Source organism: Peromyscus californicus, unplaced genomic scaffold (assembly GCF_007827085.1).
Source record: "Peromyscus californicus insignis strain IS unplaced genomic scaffold, ASM782708v3 Scaffold_5__1_contigs__length_169319896, whole genome shotgun sequence".
NCBI classification, from domain to species: domain Eukaryota; kingdom Metazoa; phylum Chordata; class Mammalia; order Rodentia; family Cricetidae; genus Peromyscus; species Peromyscus californicus.
This window is the reverse complement of record NW_026294573.1, coordinates 27,315,623-27,342,654: the sequence shown is the minus strand read 5'-3', so window position 1 is coordinate 27,342,654 and position 27,032 is coordinate 27,315,623. Positions and strand designations below refer to the sequence as shown.

Here is a 27,032-nt window from a genome sequence, read left to right as displayed (position 1 = left end):
TGTTTTTTTTTTTGAGACAGGGTTTCACTGTGTAGCCCTGTTTGTCCTGGAACTCACTCTGTAGACCAGACTGTTCTTGAACTCACAGAGATCTGCCTGCCTCTGCCCTGAGGGCTGGGATTACATGTGCTACCACACCTGGCTACACTGTGTTTCCATTAGTCTTTACAAAGCCATTTGGAGTCTCTCGTGAGGAGAGAGAGAGAGAGAGAGAGAGAGAGAGAGAGAGAGTGTGTGTGTGTGTGTGTGTGTGTGTGTGTGTGTGTGTGTGTGTGTGTTGAGTCCTCTCACCAAATTCAGGTCATGCTTTGTCCCTGAACCTCAAAATAGCATGCTTATGAATTTCTCTCTAAAAATTCCTCAGGAAAGATTGCTCCCGTGGACTCTCCCTTCCTGTTAAGTCTCTGACCCAGTCCCAGGAGCTGGGCTGGGAAAGGTCATGGTCTTCTCCATATTCCTTCTGCCTCAGGCCCTCCTCTTGTCAATGACACAAGGAGGAATAACTTATCTGATGCAACCACACTCTGAATCCTGATGTAGCTTCATCCGGAAAAATCCTTCGCCAGAACTGCAGCTCCCCTGAGAAGGCTTCTGGGTTGGTTAAGAAGGTACGTGGTAGGCATTCCCCTTCCTCCACGAGGAGTTCATTACTGTCCCATAATGAAGGGGGAGACCATTGATCTTTCTGAATCTTTAACTCCTTGGGGTCCAGGGTTGGAGGGTCAAAGATGCTGGCTGGTGGCACCATACATCAGGACAGAAGACCAGGGTCAGGGATGTTCATTCTGGCTGAGACCTCACACTTAGAAGGGGAATATGAAGTTAATGAATTTGAGATTCCTAAAAGACAGTGTTTCATTTTGACAATGTGTGTGTGTGTATGTGTGTGTGTGTGTGTGTGTGTGTGTGTGTGTGTGTGTGTGTGTGTGTGTGTATATCTACCCCCTGAACACGGAAGCCCAACTTCCTCCCAGAGGACTCCCCGCACTCAGCTGCTGCTACAGTCCCCACCACTGCCCTTGCCGGCAGGCCCATCAGTTAGGAAAGTCCATCTCCCTGTGTTGGGATATTGTGAGAATTTTCTTCTTGGGGGATCGGGGAACCAGGTAACATCTTCCCTTTCTTCTAAGGTCCCAATGACAGACAAAAGTTTGATCCCTACTACAGTTTACCCTAGGGATACAAGGAGTTTATCGTAGGCTTACTGACCCAGCAATGGGTGACCTCAGCCTGCCTCGCGAGAAGGTCTGCACACAGCGTGGATGATGACTTCCCCTTGGCTGCATAGGTGGAGCCCCCTTCCTTCCAGTCTTTCCTGGCCAGTGTACACTACCCTTCTCAGAGACCCCCAAGGCTGTGGGCAGTTAGGGCAGAGCTGCATACAGGTGGCCTGGAGGAGTGGTTGTCCCCCCAGGGGGCCAGTGACTCTTCCCGCTCCTCCTTCTGTGAGGGAGCCACAGCAAGCCCAGGGTGTTTTTGTTTTTGTTTTTTTTTTTTTTTTAAAGCAGATGCAGCTGGCAGCTCTTCTGCTGGGTGGATAGTGCTGTACAACATGAGGTTGATTAAAAACAAACAACAGTCGACGGTGGTGGCGCACGCCAGTAATCCCAGCGCTCGGGAGGCAGACGCAGGCGGATCTCTGTGAGTTCGAGGCCAGCCTGGTCTACAGAGAGAGTTCCAGGAAACCCTGCCTTGAAACCCCCAAATAAATAAAATATAAATAAAAAATTAAATAAATAGAAAACAACAAACAGCAACAACAAAAGGAACCCACCACAGCTGACAAACAGGTAGCCCAGGAACTGTCAATGATGAGCTGGGGAGAGCAACTTTAAGGACAAGTACTCAAAACAGTCGCCTTGGGACAAGGACTGAACAAGAGGAGGGAGGAAAAGCTAGCCTACGTCACGGGGATGTCACTTGGGGATGTTTGGAATCTTCCCAAGGGACAGCCTCTCTGTCAGCTACTTTGGATTCTAGAAGTCAGGCCTAACTGTCCCCGAACCCTCCTCTGTTTCCTGGGAAAGGCCTCCCAGTGAAAGTTCTGGCTGGTCATTCAGTCTTCCACAAAGTCAGAACCAATTTGTTGACGTCTGAGGGAACACACAAGGTGGGGTCTTGGGGGACCGGGTGTGGTAATGGGAGAGCAGTCGGAAGTTGCTCCAGGAACACCAAGGTCGGAGGGTCCCGGGGGATGGATGTTTGTGACTACCTGCCGTTTACTCTGGGACCTAAGATGGGGACGTGGCCAGCCTGACTGGCGGTGTGTCCATCCAGCTTTCAGTTTCCAGGGAAATGCACGGAGAACCCAAGATCAGCCACACAGAAAGGTGCCAACATTCCACCCCAGCACAAACAGGGGCACACACACACCTACACACGGGGCCTGGCGCAGGCATGCCGCTCCCTTCCATCTTTGGCCACTTTGGTGCTGGAGAGAGTTCAAGATGGCTTGTCCCCTCCTCCTCTGCCCTCCACCCCCAGGCAGCCCCACCCCTGAGAAAGTACAACTCAGGGGGTCCCCCGGGCTGCACAGGAAATGCTTTGTATGCTCTGGGTCAGTCAGGCTATTTTCTGTCCTGGGACTGGCGGGAGGTTGGGCCAGGAGCAGCCAGGACCAACATACTCAGCTGTTCTTTTTCCGTGGTCGCCTCTACAGTTGGCAGTGGCTGTCACTTGTCTCTCAGTGTCTCTCTGTGTTTGAGATGTCAGGATAGTTCATTCGATGGCGGCCTCCATATCTTCCAAAGTCCCTTGCCATGTCTTCTCTTCAGTGAGCTCTCTCCCTCCCTTCCTATGCCTTCTGTGTTCCCTTTCTCTGAGCACTGCACTGTGGTGGGTGAATTGTGGCCTTGCTTCCCCAGTGAGGCCAAGGGCAGCCACCCTAACTTTTTTTTTCTTGGTTTTGCGAGACAAGGTGTCTCTGTGTAGCCTTGGTTATCTTGGAACTCACTCTGTAGCCTTGAACTCATAGAGATCCACCTGCCTCTGCCTCGCTGAGTGCCGGGATTAAAGGCGTGCGCCACCACCGCCCGGGTAGCTACCCTAACTTAATGATGTGTTTCTCCTCTTAGCGAGCCACGGAAGCCCATTGTTTTTCAGTTCGAGAATACTGGTTGTTGGGAGAAGCATTTGGACTCTCGCTGTGGGCATCGCCTCTGTCCTTACAAAACCTTCACTGCTCAGATGCTGCGTGAACGGTGTTTATTTTGGGGGAAATGATGAACATGTGGAGTTTACTTTAAGGGTAGACCGAAGACAAGACGCTCAGTGGGGAGAGACGAGGACTGGGTTTTATGTTTATCCACTCTACGGCATGTGCCAGGCTCAGCTCACAGATGATAGCTTTGAAGTCACAGGCTGTTGGAAGCCATAAGTGTACAAACAAGCAGGAGAGAGACAGTTGGCCTAGGCCTGAGCTATGAAGATCTAGAGCCAGTGTGCAAAGGCGGTGCCTGATTGGACCTGGGGAGAAGGGAGTCTGGGAGGACTTCCCGGAAGAGGTGGCAGCTCTTGGGACTGTAAAATTCACCAGGGAAAGATAGGGAATTCTATACTATGAAGCCTGGACCATCAGAGCAAGATTAGAGAAGAAGGAACAATGTGTCATGGCATGTATGTGTGTGTGAGCTACTTGAAAAGTCTTTCACGGTCTTACATAGGAAAGAAGGTAATTCTTATTTGATGTCCAATATGATAATAACTTTATATCTAAAGAATGATTAATACTTTATTAGATGTTTATTTGAAATGAATCAACATGTAGGATACAGCTTTTAATTTTTTTTCCAGCTGAAGAAACCAAGGCTGAGAGAAGGCAGCTTTCTTCAAGGTCACACAGATGTGTGGAAGAACTAACAGCAGACCTCAGCATCCCACTCCATATTCGGGGGACTGAGCATCTGCGAATTGCTGAGTATCCTGCCCCTTCCTTCTGGTCCAGTTTCCTGGTGTTTTTCGTGATGTTGTCTGTCTGTCCTACGAGGGGTTTCCCTGAGGGTGGAAGTGAGACCGCGGGCACAGAGAGTGCATTGTTCAACGGCACCTGGAGTCTGTGTCAGCAAAATAGGGAAGTGGCGCGAGGCTGGCGAGGGTCTGATCCATTCCCTCCGCTGGGGTGCTGACCTCCATCTTGCTGACTCCTGCCTGGAACTGGTCCTTTCCCTGAGTCCTGGGTTGCCTGTCAGAGGCCACGAGGGGAGGAAAGCCCCTCACTTTCCCTGTCTGATGATGAGGATAGGCCACTTGGGTTTCCTTCAGCACGGCTCGCTGGATGTCAGTCCCGCAGAACACCCTTCAAGAAAAGGGTCGCATGACCGAGAGAGCGGAGGATGTCGCCCATCCCTGGAGGGTCACAGTGCACACTGCACGTGAAAAACTCTGACAGGTCTTGAAGACATTCAAGGCAGTGTTTCTCAGATGACTCCTTTGGTCACTGAACCTTCTGGTATCTTGGCTGCCTACCCTTCCACTGACTACAGTTTGGGAAATGTTCTAACAGGTGATCTCTAACTAAGGTCCCTCCAAAACGTGAGCCGTAACACTAAGAACTGTTGCTGACCTCGGTCATGTAACATTGACTTCCCAGCACCCTTGTTTTTACGGAATCTTTTTCAAGTCTTGGCGGGAAGAATTGTCTCCCACTCCTGGAGAGATTGGTGGAAGCAGGTTCCTCTTTTTAGTTGTATAGCTACTCGACGACTTGTGACCTAGGTTAGGACTTTGAACCCAGAGAGGTGGATCCACCCAGACTTCCAGGGGTAGCAGAGGGGTCATTTCAAGAAGCCATGCTCACAGGCGTGAATGGACATCTGTGGTGGCATTCCACATGGATTCTCTGACTATAGCGTCAGCTCAGCTGGAGCTCTAGCTGCCAAGGACTCCTGGGCGCATGGGTATTCTAAGACTCACTTTGATTCTTCCCACGGATACTCTGCATCCCTTCCATGCAGGTCGGGCTGAGTTGTTACTGTTGTTTATAAAGAGAATCCTGACAGCATCGAGGTGCTCAAGAAGTGTTGGTTGAATGGTGTTGGGATGTGGCGGAGTTGGTTGAGTACTCAGCTCACATGCACGAAGCCCTGGCTTTGACCCCGAGCCCTGGACCCAAAGCTGGACTTGGTGGTGCACACCTGTAATCCCAGCGCTCAGGAGATGGGAGCAAGACGATCAGAAGTCCAGGGTTTAGCCAGGCGGTGGTGGTGCATGCCTTTAGTCCCAGCACTTGGGAATCAGAGGCAGGTGGATCTCTGTAAGTTCGAGGCCAGCCTGGTCTACAGAGTAAGTTCCAGGACAGACAAGGCAACATAGAAAAATCCTGTCTCGATAAAAAGAAAACAAAAGAGAGCAAGACAGAAGCTCAAGGATTGACATCAGCCTGAGCTACAAGAAATTCTCTCTCTCTCTCTCTCTCTCTCTCTCTCTCTCTCTCTCTCTCTCTTTCCTTCTGTTGAGTGAATCTAAATAGCCAATTTTGGCACCAAGATAGTGTCCACTGCCCTATTTTGTCAGTATTACAGTCAGAACTGTCTTCGCCCACTGATACTGACTGTTGGCCCTACGTGGGGTGCATCAGGGGTGCCAACTCTACCTGATGGGAGAGACTGGCCAGGGCCAGAAGAAGTCCTGTCAAAGTGCTGTGTGGACACAGGAGAGTCCCAGCAGAAGACTCCAGAGCTGGGAGTTAGAAAGCAGTGGGTCTGGATGGGAGTGAGATAGCCTAGAGTAGGGAGCAATCCAAGCTGAGTGGGAGTGAGATAGCCTAGAGTAGGGAGCAATCCAAGCTGAGTGGGAGTGAGATAGCCTAGAGTAGGGAGAAATCCAAGCCTCTGGATGGAGGCTAGCCTGGGGAATGCTGGCTTGGTATGAGCGTATCAGGATCAGCCCCAGAGGCCACGCTAAAGAGAATGGCTTATTCCATTGGCTGTGGGGGAGTCACCGAAGTCTTGACTGGGGAGGGTCAAAGGCAATTTGGTGCATAGGGAGACCCTGGGTTTGACACGCAGATGTCACTGGGTGTAAGCTACAGCTTGGGCAAGTCATGTGAACTTCAAGCCTTGATCATCTTTAAAAATGGATACAGGCCTGGGGGTTATGCCTTAGTGGCAGAACAGAGGCCCTGATTAGTTATACACACACACACACACACACACACACACACACACACACACACACACACACACATACACACACACACACACACACACACACACACACACACACACAGAGGCACGTGAACCTAAAGTACCTAATGTGGGGGCTGGTGAGGTGGCTCAGCAGGTGTTTGCCACCAAGTCTGAGTTCCGACCCTTCCTGGAATCCACATGATAGAAAAGAGATAACTGATTTTTCTAAGTTGTATTTTGACCTCTTCATGCATGCTAAATAGATACATGTACATAAACTACTTGGTATGTACCAGGCATCCCATGAAGAATGTGCTGTCCTGACTGAGCTCCCTGGATTGGAACATCAGAGCCCCTTCACTAGCTGAATTCCTGGAGAGCAGGGACTACTGTGCCTTTTATGTCCTTATTCTCAACCCAGTTCCTGGATCAGAAGACATGCCAGGAGACACTTTGAATGGGATGGGTGGTGGAGTTCTACAGCTGCAGTGGAGGAAGGAATAGAGAGGTGTGACTGTTTGGCAGGGAGGCCAGTGTTGGAAGGATCCAGGCCAGAGATGTGGAGCCAGCCCTGGAGAGAGTGAGGTGTGACCCCGAGGAAACTCAATCTTCACCTTTTGGAAGCTTTTCAGTGTAGAGGGTAAGGAAGAGCGAGGCTCCAGAGAGCAGAGGGGTTCTTGTCTTGTACAAAGTAAGAGAGAAAGCAACCTTCCTTTCTGGGCTTTTTAACTCAGTGAGCATTTGGATGAACGTGAAGACAGGCCTGAGTAGACTGGGTAGCCCGGCCCATTCATTCTTGGTGCTGAAGTACACAGATAGAGATTTTAAACTCCAAACACAGACAGAGTTTTTGAAATGGGCTGTGGAGGTACCAAGGTTCCCGTTGGTAGAGGTGGTATGAGAAGGTGCTGGGCAGCTTTGAGGAAAGAAGCTAGAATAAATTAACCCAAGAGTTGCCTGGGAAGTGTATCTGTCAGCGTCTGCTGTGTAAGAAGCACACAACCTCTGTGCTACACATCAGGAAAGCTTTACGGTCCACAGGTCTGGAGTGAATTGAGGTAGAGTAGACTGCACTATTGATTTTAGATGGGGCTTACAGGTCTGGAGGTTTCTGGGTTGCTGATTGATCTAGACTGTTTCAGCCAGCATGACGGCATGACCACTTATCTTGCATCTTGCAGGTGGACCCACGCTTGTGGGCTTGGCTATGGTGGGGCCAGAAGCAGGGCAGACACCGACCTGAAGACCTCTGAAGGTCTTGGCTCAGAACTGCTACCTAGTTATCTCTGTACGCCTTGTTGGGCAGAGCAGACTACAGGAGGAGGGCATACAGATGCCACCTTGAAGTGGGAACAGCGACAGGCTGTGTACAGGGAAGGGTAAGGAATCAGGGTCATCAGCACAATGTGTGATGAATGGTGACAAGGACAGCATTTCTCAGCTGAGCTCTGTGTAGACCCAAGTTCTGTTCGTTTTCCTCTGGGGTCTTGGGTTGAGATTGTTTTCCTAGACGATTGTTAAAATCCTCTTAATATACATTTGTTTATTAAATTGCATTTATTTATTTATTTATTTATTTATTTGTCATGTAATCATACTTGTGAAGGTCAGAGAGCAACTTTCAGGAGTCAGTTCTCTCCATCCACCATTTGGGTGCTGGGATTGAACTCAGGCTGTCAAGCTTGGCAGCAAGAGCCTGTGGCTTCTGAGTCATCTTCCTGGTCCCCAGATCCCCATATAGGCATTAAATATATATATACATATATATATATATATTATCTCTTCATAAATTTGTGTATCCTTGCACAGGGGCCATGCTCGTCTGCTCTGCCATGGTTCCAATTTTAGCATGTGTGCTGTCAATGTGAGCACCAAATAGGCCAATTTTAATCTGTTCCATACATATTTATTTACTTTTGAAAAATGAAAACAACGTATCAAAATTTTCCTTTTGAAAACATTCCAAAATTGGAAAATCTAATTCCATATCCCAATTACTACAGCCCTGTAGAAGAATATTTTAAGGTGTGTTACTTTTGTTTATGTTGCATTTGTTTAACTCTGTGAAGCTGTGTTACCGTGCCTGTGTAAAACACCTGATGGTCTAATAAAGAATTGGCCAATAGCAAGGCAGAAGAAAGGATAGGCTGGGCTGGCAGGCAGAGAGTGTATATAGAAGGAGGCTGAGATCTAAGCTGGGGGCTGAGATCTAAGACCTAGCAGCCAGAGGAGGAGGAGGACTCCAGGGGCCAGCCACCCAGCTACACAGCGAGAGTAAGATTTACAGAAGTTAGAGAACGGGAAAAGCCCAGAGGCAAAAGGTAGTTGGGATAAGATAAGGAAAGCTGGCTGGAAACTAAGCCAAGCTAAGGCCAAGCATTCATATTTAAGCATAAGCCTCAGTGTGTTTTGTTTGGGAGCTGGGTGCCCCCCCCAAAAAGGAGTAAAAAACAACAAAACAGCCCAAACAAACTACCCAATATTCCCTGCACATCTCTTCAAGTTCACAGCTGATCTTCAGGTTTCTGAGGCCCATGGGAATGCTTGAGAGTTACTGGTGCTTCTTTGGGTCAAAACTAAAGGTACTAGAAGTACATGGATTCCTTACCAATGACTAGTGACAATCGGTGACTAGTGACCAGGTAAGAAGAGGAAACAAACTTAGATGTTCAAGAGGACAAATGCATCCTGAGCCTATATCATCATTCTCATGCTATTCAAACTTATTGTCCTATAGCCCGTCTTTTCCAATTCTCAAGCTGCTGCAAAAAATCACCAGCAGAAAAGAACAAGGGAAGATTTTTGCCTCAACCAGCTCTACCACAATTGTCACTATTCTAGCATTCTCGGGAGGGTCCCATCTGTGACAGAAGTAAAAACTACAGGTATACCTGAATGACACAGGTCTTGCTTTACTCCTTTGTGTGTGTGTGTGTGTGTGTGTGTGTGTGTGTGTGTGTGTGTGTGTGTGTGTGTGTGTGTGTAGCTTTGCGCCTTTCCTGGAACTCATTCTGTAGCCCAGGCTGACCTTGAACTCGCAGAGATCCTCCTGGCTCTGCCTCCCAAGTGCTAGGATTAAAGGTGTGTGCCACCACTGCCCGGCCTACTCTGATCTCTCCTTTAAGAGCATCATTGTTGCATTTTTCAGGACAAGGTCTCACGTGGCTTGGCCTTGAACTCTCTGTGTGCCTGAGGATGAACCTAAACTCCTGCTCCTCCTGCCTTTACCTCTCCAATGCAGAGATTACAGGTGTGTGCTCTGTGCTCGACAATGGTGTTTCCTAGTTGTTCTTTAAAGCTGGTACTATCTGCTGTTTAAAAGATAACTTGTAAGAAGACTGCTTTCTGCCCTTGCACAGCATCAGGATTGGGTTCCCAGCACCCACACTGGGTAGATCACAACTGCCTGTAATTCCAACTCCAGGGGACTTGATGCTCTCTTTTGGACACCATGAACACCCGCAATTACGTGCATATACCTACTTACCCCCTCCCACACCTCTAATTAAAAATAAAGTCATTTTTTGGCAGGGTGAGGGGAGCTAGAGAGATGGCTCAGCAGTTAAGCCATGCTCTTACAGAGGACCTAAGTTCCATTTCCAGCTCCCACATGGTGGCTCAATCATCTGTAACCCCAGTTCCAGGGGATCCAGTGCCCTCTTCTGGCCTATGAGGGCACTACACACACACACACACATACACACACACACACACACACACACACACACACACACACACACACACACACCACGGCATATAGACATACATGTAGATAAAAAACACTGATACTCATAAAATAAAAATAAATGATATTTTAAAAAAAATAAAGAAATTTTAAAATTTTGAGTACTTTTTCTCAATTTTGTGAGCTGTTTTCTCTGTGTGAGTAACAATGCTGGGGCTCTGCTTCACTTGTTGTGTGTCCGTTGTCTTGTCCCCACTCCTCACCCCTGCCCATCGCATGGGTGGCAGAGCCTGTCTGCTTTCCTATGCTAGCCCTGCTCTCTCATGCTTTTTATTTCCATCCCCAAGGTCCCCGGGTGGTTTTGCCATGTGGGGAAAGACTCAGATTCCCTGGAAAGGAGACTGGTCAGAACAATAGGAGAAGGCAGCTGAGTACAGCATGGTTTGGTGAACAGAGCCTGGAGAGGCCAAAGGGCCAGGGCCGGTATATTCAGAGGTTGAGGTCCTCAGGCCCACCATCCACACAGTGAGGCTGCCCCACATGGGGCACATGGGGTCTGCGCCTGTGGGACCAAGTTCATTTACTTCTTCATCTAGCTGATGACTTCCAACAGCCCACATGCTACAGGCCCTGCTGTGGGTCCTAGGGAGGGCAGTGTGGGGAGGAGTCAGCTGGATCGGGCATCTGCTGATCTGAAATTCACTTTCCAGCGGAAGGGGCCAGACACGAAACCTACAAGCCAGGCCATGATATAACTTCAGATTGCCATAGCACTAAGGCCAGGTCTCCTGGCTGGGGATTTCCTCAAAGGTTCAAGGTTGGATGGACGGCACGAAGCACAGGTGAGAAGTCACCTTCCAGGACTCCCTTGGGGACAGTGCTGGCTGCCCACATGGAGAGCTCAACCCATATCTAGACTGGTGGGAGGCCAGGCCTCTTTGGACTGGCTTCTCAGGCCAGGACCTTCTCAGGACAGGAAGCAGGTGTATAGCTGGATAAGGATAGAACAAAAATAGAGCTTCGGACAGTAAGGGAAGATGAGTGAGGATTGTGGAATCAGAGAGCTGGGGTGGGGAGGTATGTTCAGTTTGAAAGGATGGGGTTCAGGCTAGACACCTCCAGCTACAGAATGGTCCATGAAAGAGATCTCAAACAGGCCATAACATAAGACCTGTGGTCCCTGGGATCCTAGGTTCCAGGATCACCGTGTGTGTGTGTGTGTGTGTGTGTGTGTGTGTGTGTGTGTGTGTTTTCAGTACTGAAGATTGAGCCCAGGCCCTATACATAGTAAATTCTCTATCACACATTCCCAGACCTTCCAGTATTTTTTTTTCTTTGAGACAGAGTCTCCATAAGTTTCCTAGGCTGGCCTCGAACTTAGTCTACAGCCCAGTCAGGCCTTGAATTTGCAATCTTCCTGTCTCAGCCTCCCAAGTAGCTGAAATTACAGGCCTATGCTGCCATCAGACCCAGCCATTGAACCAGTTCTTTGGTTTTTTTGTTTTGTTTTTGTTTTTTGGGGGGAGGGGAGAAAGGAGGGGGAGTTTTGAGACAGGGTTTCTCTGTGTAGCTTTGGAGCTCACTCTGTAGACCAGACTGGCCTCAAACTCACAGAGATCTGCCTGCCTCTGCCTCCCCAGTGCTAAGGATTAAAGGTGTGAGCCACCTCCGCCTGGCTGAACCAGCTCTTTTACAATTTATTTTGTTTACTGTTCTGTGTATGATGTCAAAAGTTGGGGGAAGGTGTGCCTGTGCCACAGCACGGGTGTGGGGGTCAGAGGACAACTTGGGAAGTTGGTTCTCTCCTTCTCTCCCTAGGTGGGTTCCGAGGATCAAACTCAGGCCGTCGAGCTAGTACGGCAAGCGCTTTACCCACTGAACCACCTTGCCAGCCCTGGGATTCGGTTCTGATGTCAGTCCCGAATGTGGGTGCTTAGAGAAATGTGTGGAAGGCAGCTTTTGAGGCAGTATCCCACTTCGGGAGGGGTTCCTAACATCTGCCGCCGTTACCGAGTGAGAGGGTGGTACATGCGGGGACAGCCCACTAGGGACACAAATTTTATCTCCAGGGTTCTCTCTGTACGTGGTGAGAAGCAGACTGAGTTGGACTTCTCATCCTTCCCAAAGTGTCTCATCATTGCGTCCCCTCATGGTCCACACAACGCCTACCCTCACTGCAGTATGTTATGTACTCCGGCACACCTGTGAGTCGTGGGACACAGGCAGACCAGAGCCCCCTGCCTAGCTTCTGCTGGAAACCTCTTTTAGACGCACGTTCTTTCCCCCCAGAGACTTGAACTCAATGGACAGTTTGCTCTGTGAAGCTGACTGTTAGAGCTGTTCGGAGTCTGTGCAGTGACACAGGAGTGGCCTCGCTCGGCTGAGTACTCTCAGCATTCAGATGCACAGGAGGCCCTGAGCTGGTTCACCCCCAGTCCCCCACTTAGAGGGAGATACGGTAAAGGGGGTTTGCGCGCTGTGTGCACATCTTTTAGACATTGCATTAAGACCTTCCCTTGGGGCCTGGGACATAGTTTAGTTGCTAGAGTGCTTGCGGAGCATGCTGAGGTCCTGGGTTTGGTTTCAGCACTGTGTATATTGAGTATGGTGGTGCACACTTATAATTCCATCACTGAGGAGGTGGAGACAGGAGGATTAGGAATGATCAAGGTTATCTCAGAAAAGGGAATTTGAGACCAGCCTGGGCTACATGAGACCCTGTCTCAGAAAAATAAATAAATAAAGCACCTTCCTAGAGGGAGATATAACAAATTGTGCATGGGGTTGGAAGGCAGAGGGGACCAAAGGACAATGTTTTCTGGACAGGGTCAGAACTGACAAGGATGATGGACAGTGAATTTATAGTCTCGTTGCCGCATGGCTGTGAATAAGTCACATAGTCTCTCTGAACCCGTTTCTTCAAAGCCAATGGGCAGCCATCTTTATTTCTCATGTTTTCCAGAAGCACTGAGAGTAGTGTTGCTGGTAAGTGGGAGGCAGAGGGGTTACACAGAGATGGGGGGGCGGATGGAGGGTGGGGGGAGGCAGATGCCAGGAGACATCCCAGCTCTCAAAGCCCTCAGTGTTGCTGAGGTCTGAGCTTCCATTCCGCAAGCCCGGGGTCTTCTCTCTTCGGTGCAGAACTCTGGTTTCATGGTCAGGAGCTCTCTGTTACATTGCCCAGATTCCCAGACCTGGCAGGCTGGTCTGAGTGACCCTCAAGGGTCAACCTGGCTCTGCCCAGGAATGCAGCTCTAGCGGCTAGCCTGCCCGCCTGGTCCTTTGCGCTTATCAGCACCATATTTGCTCAGGAGGGGTACCAATCACCCCCTCCCCTTCTGAAAACAAGAAAACATGTTTTGTCAGTGGCAGGGTGGAGTGGGGTGGCCTCTCTGGCTCCAGGCTCGCCCCCCTCCCTCCACAGTGAGCCTACCAGTGGGGCAGGCAACCTGTTATTGTTGGAATGGAGAGCTGGCTCCCTGGCCGACTGTTTCCTCCAGCTGTCCAAGCAGGGAGAGCTGGGGAGGAAACCCTCGGTCCTGTCCACGGGCCTCAAACAAACCCTCTGTTACAACAAGGGAACAATAGCTTGGATGGGCTGGCGGGTGGATGGAAGGCTAGCCCCCTCTGCTCTCTGTTTCCACCATCTAGAGACAGGTTGTAGGGGTGAGAGCAGGGACCGCTCTCCCTTGGCCTCCCCCAACTCATGTCTTGTTTTCCACCGTGTTGGGCACACTGTCTCCCATCTCGGGGGCCAAGGAAAACAGTGGCCTCAGGAAGCATGTCTGGTCTGGGGTTCTGCTGCCCTGAGCAGAACCTGTGGGAGGGGAGTGGAGAGGGCCTGGTACCGCAGGGCTCCAATCTGCACAGGGCTGTACAGCCCAGCAGTCACTGATGTGTTTCTCCTCGAAAACCTTGAGGGTGTGGTCCTTCTGTGTCTTTGTGTCTCCAGTCCTAGCATGTGGCCAAAGCCTGGAACAGGTGTCTGGAATAACTTGTTCACTAAATCTGGAATAGGTCAAACATAAGAAGCGCGTCTTCTGGCTCTGCCATCTGGTGACTGTGTGACTTCCATCAGGTCACTTACCCTGTCTAAACCTTGCTTTTCCCATCTATAGACTATGTACATCATAGAACTGCTGTGCAAGTGAAATGCTTTCCTTCGGGCATCTTGACTTTGTCTTGGGGAGTAGATGATGCCTTAAACGCAACAGATTTTAAACTAGGGTCAGCACATGGTTGTTGATATTGGTGATGTTATTCTCAAAATGTGCTTTGGACCGAGTGGCCACAGCATTTCCAAGAAATTTTTCTATTAATTTGCTGTTGTTGCTTGTTTTTGAGCCAGGGTTTCAAGTAGCCCAGGCTAGCCTCAAACTTGATATGCAGAAGAGGATGACCTTGAACTTTTTAATTCTCTACCTCTTGAGATCTAGAGTTAATATCTGTGGGTGTAGGAAGGAAGGAGGAGTGGATGCCAGGGGTGTTGCAGCCAGGAAGTGTCTCCTTATGTCTGTTCCCAACATCTGTGCAGCAAGCTGACATGTGCTCTGTCAGCTCTGGGAATCCTTGGAAATAAGGAAGATAGTTTGGGGTCTACTGAGACACTCATGTGCACCAGAGGCTGTATGTGCTCTTAATATACTTATTGTCCAGCTCAGTCTTCACAGGAGTACTGTGAGGAACACATTTTTACCCTATTTTGGAGATGGTGACATTGAACTATAGAGATGGAGTCACATGGCCAATGGTACAGAACTGGAAATTCCTTTTTTTTTTTGAGACAGGGTCTCTCTGTGTAGCCCTGGATATCCTAGAACTAGCTCTGTAGACCAGGCTGGCCTTGAACTCATAGAGATCTACCTGCCTCTGCCTCCTGAGTGCTTGGATTAAAGGCATGCGCCACCATCACTGGAAATTCTTATTTTATTTTAAAATTAATTTTAATTTTTTCACTTATATGTGTGTGTGTCTGTCTCCATATGCATATGACACACATGTATGGATTCCCACAGAGGCCAGAAGAGGGCATCAGATCCCCTGGAGTTGGAGTTATATAGTCTGTTCTAAGTTGTCTGACATGGTATTGGGAACTGAATTGAGTTCTTTGTCCTGTAGATGAGTCTAGACTCAGGATTGTAGCAGGAAATAAATAAAGATGGAGGCTCAGTCACAAGGTCAGCCATGGAAAGAGAAGAGTTGGAAAATGGGTCTGGCGTGTACTAGAGCTTTGGGGCATAGTGTTCAGAGAAGGGAGAAAGTCAGAGCAGTACTGGGTGTGGTGAGCAGGCTCTTGGGTCCACTGGGCTAGTTACACCAACACAACACAACAGCAACACAAACTCACAAACACTTGTCACAGTGGATCGAAACACAGAGAAGAGGCTGCAGGCTACCCAGTCCCAACTGCTGCATCTCCATACAACGCTTGTAGCTAAGGCTCGGGGATCACTGTGGAAGAGATGCCAGAAAGGAGTTTGCTGTGAGATTGTGTCTCCTAGAAATGTCAGAGAAGCCACACTCATGAAGTCACCTTAACATGGCTGCCTAAAGAAGACCTGAACAAGGATGATACCCATAGACATGTTAACATAGAAGGGCAAAGTTCACAAGACCTCGACGTTAGACAAAGAACTACAGGCAGTCAAGGAATGCTAAGAAAGGGAGGGATAGTCTTTCCCACAGAGGGGCCCCCATTGGCCAGTTCTAAAATCATAGATATATATATATGTAACATCATATGGACTGAGGCTGTATTTATAAGTGTGTGTGTGTGTGTGTGTGTGTGTGTGTGTGTGTGTGTGTAAAACAATGACAAAATAAAAAGAATAGTTAAGAAAAAGAGGCCATGGATTTGAGAGAGCAATGGGAGGGGTCAGAGGGAGGAAATTATGTAATTATATTGATTTTTAAAAAGTTATTATTAAAAAGATCAAACAGCCCTCCAAGAACCCCATGGCCTAACATGATGTAGGTTTGGTTTGGCTTATTTCTCTGTGCAGGGCAATGGTGACATCCATGTTCCATACAGATATTCAGGGACTCAGTTTCCTCCATCATTTTCTAGGGCCTCTCCATCCTCCAGCAAACAGAGAACATGGAGAAGTCAGTGCACGCTTACCTGCCCTGTCCAGAGGTCACACATCATGCCCACCCACAGCCCGTTATGAGAGCTGGTTCTATAGTCACACTAGATGAAAGGCATACAGAATCAGGGTCCAGGAGAATGGGGACAACATGAAACCAGTGAGGACTCCCAGACTCTGTCACAATAACAATGTTGGAAAAACAGAGCCAGCACTTACTGAACTCAGATGTGCAAACAGCACGCTCTGTGGAAGTGATTTCCTTTAACGCTCACTTAATCCTGCAACAACCTGGAGAAGTAGACTGGTCCTCAGGGACACGACACCCCTCCCCGACATGTTCTCTCACTAAAGTGTCATGTTCACAGAATCCCTCAGGAAATAAAATCACAGGGTCCTTTGTGCCCGGCTTTTTTCCACTTAGCATGCTGGCACTTGAGGTGCAGGCCAGCAGTTGCTAAGATGACTCCTTTCAGCCCTTCTAGAAGATGTTGTGGGGAACCCTCTTTCTAAAGTTAGCGTTTCTCCAATGACTGGCGTTACTGAACATCTGTCTGTTCACGTCTTTTAGTTTACTTCCGTTAAGTCCCACTTAGTGTTTTACGTGTTTGAGTTTTGTGAACCCAAGGTTGTTGTGGAGTATTGTTTAACTAGGCAAAGATGTGTTGCATTTCTTTAATTATGTAAAGATGTGTTGCTGTCTTACCTTGCCTGCCTAAGGCACCTGATTGGTATGATAAAAAGCTCAACAACCAATAGCAAGGGAGGAGGTATAGATGGAACTTGGGGGCAGGGAGAGTAAGCAGGAGGAGAAATTTAGGCTCAGGGGAGAAAGAGAAGAAGAAAGAAAAGGAGACATGAGGGAGATGCCAGGGTCCAGCCGGCCAGCCAGACACAGAGGAAGCAGGAAAGTAGGACATACAGAATGAAAGGTAAAAAGGCCTGAGGCAAAATGTAGATGAAGAGAAACAGGTTAAATTAAGTTAAAAGAGCTAGTGGGGCAAGGCTAAGCTAAGGCTGAGCATTCATAATTAAAAAGTCTTTGTGTCTTTATTTGGGAGCTGGTTGGCAGCCCAAAGAAAATGCTTTTAATCTGTAAACCAACTTCAGGGGAGTCAATATCATAAGATGTTGCATCATGTTATCCCTGAACATTGTATGCCTCTTACTTATTTAGTGCCTGTACTTATGTTCTTTCTATCATGGGTTAGATTTCAAGGTAGAGATAGCATACATTTTATTAAATTGACCCCTAGTTTGTTTTTTTAAAATAGCTTTAATGATATTGCAAATTGTATTTTAAACTGTTAAGTTGCAATTGTTCTTTATGCTATGTAAAAATAGTTAATTCGTGGATACTGACCTTGTAAGTTACAATCTCGCACTAGGGCTAAGTATAACTCAGTGTTAGTGTTGGCCCAGCATGCATGAAGCCTAGTACTGCAAACAAGACAGAACAACCCTTTTCTGGACCCAGGAATGCAGGGCTGTAAACCCAGCTTTAATAGTTGGAAGGCTGAGGCAGGAGGATTGAAAGTTCAGAACCTGCCTGGGATATAGAATGTATTCAAATCCAGCTTGGGAAAGTTAATGAGACTCTGTCTTAAAATAAAAGATATAGAAGAAGTTGGGCATGGTGGCTCATGTTTTTAATCCCAGCACTCAGGAGGCGGAGGCAGAGGCAGAAGCAGAGGCAGATCTCTATGAGTTCAATGCCATCCTGCTCTACATAATGAGTTTTGGGACAGCCAGGTATACACAATTGAGACTCTGTCTCAAACAAACAAAAACTAAAAAAAGACAAGCAAACAATATAAATGGGCTGGGAATATAGTTCAGTGGTAGAGTACCTGCCTATGTGAGGCCCTGGATTCATCCTTCAGTTAAAAAGAAAGGAAGGAAGCAAGAAAATGTCTTTGTGTTGCTTTCTCACTATGTAAATAACAGTTTCTAAGGTATAATGCAGGGGCCATGCAATTCACTCACTCACAGTGTGCACAGTTCAGTGGTTCCCATAGCTCACTAATGCTGTGCTCAATTTCTTTGAATGCTTTCCTTTTTGTACTTTAATTTCTAATAGTATTTTTAAAAACTTTATCTATTGCTATTATTATTATTATTATTATTATTATTATTATGTGTTTATATGTGTGTTTATGCACCATAGTGAGTGTGTGGAGGTCAGGGGATAATTGTGAGGAGTTTATGTGGGTTCTGGGGATCAAACTCAGGTCATCAGGCTTTCGAGGCAAGCGCTTTCCCGACTGCGCCATCTTGTTGGTCCTTTACTGACAATCTCTTCCATTTTCTTTCTAGAGCAACATCATGTTTTCTTTATATTCCCCAAAGGATATTTTTGTATTTCCAAAACAACTTTTCTTTTTCTATGGTGCTGGGAAGGGAGCCCAGGGTCTCTCCCATACTCAGCAGGTGTTCTACCACTGGGCCATGAGCTCAACCCTGTGAAACAACTTTTTAGAATCTAACTTTCTGATGATTTCCTTCTCTCGATCACAGTGGGATCTGCTCTTAGGTGTAAAGTTTTTCCTGGTTGGGGTTACTTTCTTCTTGCTTTATGTATGGTGGGCTTTTTGTTGTTGTTGTTTTTCGAGACAGGGTTTCCTGGCTGTCCTGGAACTCACTCTGTAGATCAGGCTGGGCTTGAACTCACAGAGATCTGCCTGCCTCTGCCTCCCGAGTGCTGGGATTAAAGGCGTGTGCCACCACCGCCCGGCTCAGGCTTTTTGTTTTTTTTTTTTAATCAAGTGTTTGTCATTGTAAGTTGAAATTTGTTGTATTGCTTTAAAAATGTTGGAATTGTTGAATCACCCAATTGAGTTACTTGGGGTGTTAGAGACTTAAAAGAAGTCTTTTATATGATTTGTTCCTTTGTCCTGATTAGATCTTTAAAAATTATTTGTTTATTTATGTCAATGTGTATGTGTGTGCCTGTTTGTGTGTGCACGACATGTGTACAGGGTCTTTGGAGACCAGAAGAGGGCATTAGAGTCTCTAAACTGGGGTCACAGGCAGTGTGATCTGCCCAATACAGGTGCTGGGAACTGAACTCTGGTCCTTTGGAAGAGCAGCAAACGCTCTTGACCTTGAGCCATCTTTCCAGCCCCTCCTGGTTAGCTTTTATTGTCAGTTTGACACAACTTACATTCACCTGAGAAGAGAGGATCTCAACTGAGTAATTGTCTTGATCAGATTGGCCATGTCTGTGTGAGACTCTTGGTTGATGATTAATGTAGGAAGGTCCATTCCACTCTGGGTGGCACCATCCTTAAGCAGGTAGGCCTGGGCTGACTAAGAAGGCTAGCTGGTCGAGCCAGAGGGAGCTAATAAGCAGCTTTCCTCTATGGTTCCTGCCTTGAGTCCCAGCCCTGACTTCCCTCAATGATGGATTGTGACCTAAATAAGCCCTTTCCTTCCCAAGTTGCTTTTGGTCATGGTGTTCATCACAGAAAAAGAGATCAAACTGGAGTATCTTTCAACCATGATAATATTATCTAAACTTTGACTTAACTGGAGGGTCTATAAACACGGCATATTCATCCCGCTTACAGGCAAGGCAAATGCTTTCTGAAATGCTCCCAGTCTGGTCCTGTGACCCAAGCTACCTCCTTGTCTGGCTTTATCTTCACTGTATTGTGTGGCTACATCACTAAGTCTCATCCTATACTTTGGCTTTTCCATGGCTCCCCTTAACAGTTTTCACACAGGCTGTGACTTTGGGGGCCCCTGAGCCTTCTTTTCAGCACCATCCCTCCCAGGGGCTGCATCCTCTTCCCTTCCTATTACAGAACCACTTTTTACTTTGGGCAGCATCTTCTAAGCCTTCCTCCTCCTCTTTCTCCCCCTCCCCCCTCCTCCTCCTCTTCAACGGGGTCAAAAAATGAGCTGAGATACTGTTAGAAGTCTCCCTAGGACCACAAACTATTAGCCTCACACCAAAGGATGCTCTGGACCCAGACTGACTTAAAACTCACTGTATAGCTGAGGATGACCTTGAACTTCTGTTCTTCCTGCCTCTACCTCCTGAGTGCTGGGGTTATAGGCATGCCAAGAAGGTCAGTTATACAGTGCTGGAGATGGAACCTCAGGCCTCCTGTCTGCTCAGCAAGCACTCTACCAACTGGCTAGTGATTGTTTTTGGTTTTGTTGCATGAATCTAGAGTATCCTTTGGTGTAAGGCTAACAGCTCAGTGCCATGTGATGCTCTCATGGGGAATTTATCTAATGCCCAGGTCTTATTAGAATTCCCATCCTGGAAGGTAAGGACATGAACTACGTATGCCTAACCCCTCAGGGTTCCAGGCTTTGTTCAGTTTATATCTTTCTAAGTGAGTTTTACCAGCTACTCATGGAGTTTCATCCTTTACCTGTAATGATTATTATTTAGCTACATGATCCCAAGGAGCCTTATGACAGTATCTTAGTTACTTTTCTATTGGTGACAAGACACTATGGCCAAGGCAACTTATAAAAGAAAACGTTTACTGGGGCTCATGGTTCCAGAGGGTTAGAGTCTATGATCAGCATGGTGGGGAGCATGGTAGCAGGCAGGCATGGTATTGGTGCAGTAGCTGAGAGCTTCTATCCTAACCCACAACCATGAGGCAGAGAGAGATAACTGGGAATGGCACAGGCTTTTGGCATAGCCCACCCCCAGTAACACATCTCCTCCTTATCTCCTAATCCTTCCGAAACAGTTACACCAACTAGGGACCAACTACCAAAACATACGAGCATATGGGGGCTGCCCCCATTTAACCACCAGTCTCTGGAGCTGTGCACACGTGTGCATGCATTTGTGAGTGTGTGCAGCTCCATCTTCTCTGCTACTCCGTGCCACAAAATCTACACATTTTCTTTCTTTCTTTTTTCCTTTTTAACTTTTCTGTCATAAGCATTTTTTTTTTAGATTTATTTAATATCATGTATACAGGTGTTTTGCCTGCATGTGTATCTGTACACCATGTGTGTGCCTGGTGCCTGCAAAGATCAAAATAGGGCGCTGGATCCTTTGGAACTGGGGTTACAATCAGTTGTAAACCACCATGTGGGTGCTGGGAACTGAACCTGGGTCCTCTGGAAGAGCAGTCAGGGTCTTAACTACTGAGCCATCTCTCCGGCCCCATCTAGTTATTTTCAACCCCTAACTCGGAGCTCTTTCAACTCTACAGCAGATCCATTAGTCTCCATTTGGGTCCTCCCATGCTCTGCAGACTGGGACTATTTCCATATGGCAAGATGGTAAAATGGCAAGATGGTGGGGCCAGGTCAAGGATCAGACCTCTCATTGCCCACCATGCAGTGTCTGAAAGGAGCCAATTCCATATATCTCATCTGGAGAGAAGTTTTCATAGTAGTTCATTGTTTGTGAGTTAAAGATCAGTTTTAGATCCCAATAACTCCTAAAAATGTTTATATTTGACTTAGTTCTCTTTATAAAAAGTATAATTCTTTTTTTCCCTTTAACAATGTAATTTTCCTCTTTTGGGGGGTGGTTTGAACCCAGGGCCTTGCAGTTACTAGGCAGGTGCTCTACTACTGAGCTATATCCTCAGCCCTCTTTTTGCTTCTTTTTAGTTATTCTCCTGACCATTTGAAACATGCTTGTTCAGAGCTATGGCTTTTCCCACAGCAGTGTGATACCCTACCCCACCCCCACCAACAACTAGTGGCTTAGAAGAGAAACCACCTGTTCTTTGGGTCTGAGGCTTGGCTACAGCAGCTGCTTAGCTGTGTCTGTGAGCATGGCTGTCTCCCTGCAGATCTGCAGACAGTCTTTGCAGGATTGCAGAGGCGCAAAAGGACAAACTGAGGCACCTGAGGTGGCTCCTCTTTATTTATTTACTTTTTCTCTTGAGACAGTGTCTTGATATATAGGCTCAAACTCATGGCATTACCATGCCAGCCTCCTCGACGGTAGCAAAATTACAGTTATGAAGTAGCACCTTAGTAAGGGTCCCCACAACATGAGGAACTGTATTAAAGGGCTGCAGCATTACGAAGGTCGAGAACCACTGCTCTCGAGGCTTCTTATGGCTTAGTCTAGGAGTCACTTTCTCCCCATGTCTTTGGCCTCAAGTGTTCCTGCATCATAATTCAAGAGTGTAACAGGCCAGGTGTGGTGACACACTACTTTAGTCCCAACACTCTGATCAGGGGCAGAGTGAATTTGAGGAAAACCTGGTCTACTTGGAGAGTTCTAAGACGTCCAGGACTACACAGTGAGACCCTGTCTCAAGAGAAAAAAAAAGTGTGACAGTGCAGTCGAGCAGATCAGCGGAGAGTGGCACACAGTCGGAATCCTGGTCCTCTGGAGGGGGAGGCCGAAGGATCAGGAGGTCTAGGCCATCCTCCACATTATAGAGTTCCCGGTAAGTCTCGGCCACCTGAGACCTTGACACAAAAACAAAAACTAAAACAGAATAGCAAAAATACCCTTTGCATATTCCAATTTGTTCTCTTGTTTCCTTCTTGTGGATTATTTGTTCAGAAATGGAGATGCTTTTTTATTTATCATATTTCATTTTGTTTGGTGTACTCTTGGCTTCTACCTCCCAAGTGCTGGGATTGCAGACATGTGCCACCATACCTGGTTTGTGTGGTGCTGAGGATCGAACCCAGGATTTCACAGATGCTAGATAAGCACTCTACCAATGAGCTACATCCCCAGCCTGAGTTCTCTCTTAGTTGTGGTCTTTCTTTTCTGCTCAGCTACGCACTTGAAAAGTTGTTTGTAGATGTCTGCCCAACAATTCTGGTAGAAGTAGGATTTGGGAGCTGGTGTGGTGGCATTCACCTTTTATCCCTGCACGTGGTGTTCCATAAATGTCCTTCCTCTTTTTCTGGGTTTCTCTTTTTCCCTACCTCAGCGCCCCCTTATGTATCAGTCTTAATTTCTAAACACCAATAAATCTAACAACCCTGTTTTTGCCTCCTCTGAAAAGTTATGTTGGGGGCTGGAGAGATGGTTATGGCTGGCCCTGTCCTGCTGTGTTCCTGGAATTGGTAGTCCCTGTACATGCGCCATCGTATTCCTGACCTTGCTCTACCCACTCTGTGCTTTTGCACTTCCTAGATGGTCGAGGTGGTAGCACTGATTGGTTGAACAGGAGTCATGGTCACACCCAGTTGCTAGGTTCCAGGAAAGAGGTATCCACTTTGGCTTCCATCGTAGGAGGTCTGCCCTGTCTCTAACTTATTTAGGACTACCTCCCCAACAGGAAGGGCTCAGATGTCTCTGTGTCATCTGCCAACCCAGAGATAATTCTCTTGTACGGGATGGCTCCCTGTCTGCCACCCCTTCCTGCCTCTACCCATCCTATTTTCTTTCCTGTGTCCCTAGCCTATGCCTCCTGCCGCGCTTTGAAGTTCTAGTCCGCACTGACTGGGGATGGAGTAGGGCTCTTCTGATGTCCTTTCCTTTTTATAGTCTGCAAATCCAAGCTCATAGACTTCATTCTTTTGTAAGGGTTTCCCCTGGGCTCTGTCAGAAGCTCTGAGTCCAGTTCACTTAAATTCTACTAGCTTAATGGACCCATGTTCTTGGTTCAGAAAATGCTGCAGTTGTAGGGATCGATTTTAGGCATTTGTGGCGGGGTCTTCAGGGAATTCCTGGACTAGGAAAGAAGATCTGGACACCTAGGACATCAAAATCCAGTTTGCAGACTTCTTTCAAAGACTTTCAGCTGCTGAGAAACCTGAGTTACTTGCATTTTTTGAGGCTCGTGACATAGTAAATAGAGAATTAGTAGAGTTGCCAAAAGGCTTGCATGTTTACAACACTGAGTAGTGTGTGTGGTAGGGAATGAACCTATGCCTTGTACGTGCTAGGCAAGAATATCACTAAGCCCATGGAATACTTTTTTTTCTTTAATTAAAGATTTTATTTCATTTTAAAATTATGTGTATGTATACATGTGCACATGCATGAGTGCAGTGTATCTTTTTTTGTGTGTACATGTGCACATACATATGAGTACAGTGTATTTGTATATGTGTGTACATGCATATGAATACAGTGTGTTAATGTGTGTGTACATGTGCACATGCATGAGTACAGTGTGTTTGTGTGTATATGTGTGTGTACATGTGTACATGCATATGAGTACAGTGTATTTGTGTGTATGAGTGTACATGTGCACATGCATATGGGTGCAGTGTGTATATACATGTGTACATGCATATGAGTGTAGTGTGTGTGTGTGTGTCTGTACATGCACACATGCATATGAATGCAGTGCCCAAAGAGGCCAGAAGAAGGTTCAGATCCTCTGGAGCTGAAGTTAAAACTACAGGGAGTTGTGAGCTGCCCGATGTGCATTCTGGAAACAAAACCTAGGTCCTCTCGTAAGAAATGAGCCATCCTTCCAGCTCCTGAATGTTTTTTGAAAATATACATGCTAAACCAGGCATGATGGCATATACCTATCCTCCTAGCACTTGCAAGGTAGAGGCAGAAGGATCAGAAGTTCAAGGTCAGCCTTGGCTACACTGCAAGTTTCAAGTTAGCCTGGGCTACATCTCAACAAATACCTCATCACACTGAAATCTAACTGTATGCTTAACACCATTGGGAAATGATGTGAAGAGTTCTACTGAGGCTGTGGCTGTGTTGGTAGAGTTCTCAGACTGCCTTCTCTGCTCTAGGCAGGTATGGCTCTGAAAAACCCTGCTTCTCTGTCCTTCTGGGGGCCTCTGAGCTTATTGGTTTTATTGGCTTAGTGCTCTGCCCTTGGTAGAGATCAGCCACCAGGGGCCAAAGCGACCCTTTACATGGCTAGAGCCCGGCTTTTGCACCCATGATCTTAGTGTGGTTCCTGGGCAGCCCCACTGGGGAAGCTTTATGAGCCCTGCACTGGGCTTGGCTTCCTGTCTATGGCCCTCACACCCCCTCCTGGGATTCATCCTCTCGCCTCTGGAGAGTTCCTGTTTCTGGTTGTAGAGATTTCTTGGGTCGTGGCCAAGCTGGACTGATGGGGTTCCCGGAGCTCAGCACACAGGCCAGTTATCCAGGTCCCCACATCCTCGGCTCTCTCTACCAGTGTTTGCTCTGCTGCTTTCCTTCTGGGAGGTGAGGTGGAACAGAGGATGAAATGCTTTACTCTTTTGTTCTGTTTTGCTTTGGATTTTTGGTTTTTCAAGACAGGGTTTCTCTGTGTGCCAGTTCTGGCTGCTCTGGAAATCACTCTGTGGACCAGGATGGCCTCGAACTCAGAGATCCACCTGCCGCTGCCTCCAGAGTGCTGGGATGAAAGCCTTGCTGAGCTAAGGTCTTTTTAAGTAGCCTGAGCTGGTCTTGAAGTCACTCTACTCCTCCCCCAGTCTCTTGAGCAGCTGGTTTGACCGTCCTGCACCGCCAGCCCCCCCCCCCAATAACTCACATTAAATTTAATTGAGGTATATTTCATGGAATTTTCTTTTTTTTCCCAAAGATTTTGTTTTATTATAAAATGGAAAGCTTTGCCTAGGCCAAGATCACAACACAATTAGTGTCTCTTGCATTTTACTTCAGGCATATGATCCATTTTGAGGGTGTTTTGGGGGGAGGGCATGTGACATTTGATTTTCATTTTTTGAGGGTCTACATGAGGGTCTCAGACTGGTTTTAAGTTCAGTATGTAGCTGAGGATGATTTTGAACTTCTGAACCTCCTGCTTCCACCTCTTGTGTGCTGGGGTGACAGGCCTGCATTGTACCACTATGCTTGGTTCTATGCAGCCCTGTGGATCGAGCCCTGGGCTTCATGCATGCTTGGAAGGCACTCTGCCAACTGAGCGCACTCCCAGCCCTTGTTAGTTTTTACACCATCACTCCTGTTATATGTGCCCCTGTCGCCTGCCCTTTTCCATGTCATTCCTGCTTCCTGTATGAATTCCTTCCTTCCAAGTGCTGGGATTAAAGGAGTGTGCCATGACAGTTTGGCTGAGAACCTCTCCCTCTCCCTGTCTCACACACACACACACACACACACACACACACACACACACACACACACTCCTTCCTGCCCCTTCCTGAAGTCTTCTACCATGAAGGCTAAGAGCTCAGCATCATCTCCACCAGGGATGCCACGTAAGTGACTGAAGCTCCTTGGATTCCCCGGATGCAGGGTAAATCTGATGGCACAAAGGTCAGCTTAGCTCGTGCTCTGGATGTCAGGGTCCAGATTCAAGAGGCCAGCTCTTGTCAGTAGGACCGTGAGCTGAAGCAAAGGTGACCCTAATTGCTGCAGGTGTCCTCTCCTCTATTGCCCAGATTTCAGACTGCACCAGCCCATACTGGGTGGCAGGTGACTTGAGAAAGCCTCAGGGATTTCAGCTGGGAACTAGAGGTCCTGGCTATTGAACCTCCCCACAGGGCACACACAGGAGCCAGGGAACAGCTTTATTTGGGGCTTTTAGTTGAATCTGAACAAAACAAGGATATATGGTGTGGTGAGATAAGGCTGCCTAGACTCAGATGCCAATCTGCTTTTGATTTGTTCTGGAGATTGAAATGACTCAGATGAAGCCTGAGGGTTATTAGAGGCATCACCACCTTACATTGTGAAGAGCACAAGAGTGGTAAATACAATGGTAGGTCAGGGAGGTAGAGTTCTAGATTATGTATAAAAATATAGACTGCAGGGCTAGCCAGACGGATCAGTGGGTAAAGGTGCTTGCCGTCAAGTCTGATGACTTGAGTTCTAGTCTTGCAAGCCACGTGGCGGAAGGAGAGAACTGACTCTCATTAAGTTGCCCTTTGACAGACACGCTGGTGTTCTGGCAGGACTGCCTCCCTCGACTCATAAATGTGCATGTGTGTGCACACACACAAAATGTAGCAAAAATCTTACTTATACACACATACTTTCTCTCTGTCTCTCTGTCTCTCTGTCTCTCTGTCTCTCTGTCTCTCTGTCTGTCTCTCTGTCTCTCTAGTACTGCTGACATCACACCCCAGTGCAGGAAGATTATCCAGTAACTGCTTCTGGGACTCGGAGTTATTTAGGGGCAAAAGTAGCATTTCACCTAATATTACACATAGATAGATGTTAGATGAATTGCTAAGTCATAAAATTATTGGGAAAAAAACTAGTAAATCTTGCCACACAGGAATGAAATCTTCAGACAAAATAGCATA

The 27,032-nt window shown here is 47.4% G+C and overlaps 1 long non-coding RNA gene, 1 other non-coding gene and 1 pseudogene across 2 annotated transcripts; 1 reads left to right on the top strand and 2 right to left on the bottom strand.

Annotated features, from left to right (window-relative positions):
• Positions 1-447: 447 nt before the first annotated feature.
• LOC128097667 (uncharacterized) lies at positions 448-7,693 on the top strand. Its single transcript, XR_008213939.1, has 2 exons — positions 448-608; positions 3,793-7,693. It is a non-coding gene; the product is annotated as an uncharacterized LOC128097667 (long non-coding RNA).
• Positions 7,694-7,889: 196 nt separating this feature from the next.
• LOC128098009 (U6 spliceosomal RNA) lies at positions 7,890-7,997 on the bottom strand. The gene has a single exon (XR_008214060.1). It is a non-coding gene; the product is annotated as a U6 spliceosomal RNA (small nuclear RNA).
• An 11,407-nt stretch (positions 7,998-19,404) lies between these two features.
• Positions 19,405-19,727, bottom strand: LOC128096311 (peptidyl-prolyl cis-trans isomerase NIMA-interacting 4-like; annotated as a pseudogene).
• Between the last annotated feature and the right edge of the window lie 7,305 nt (positions 19,728-27,032).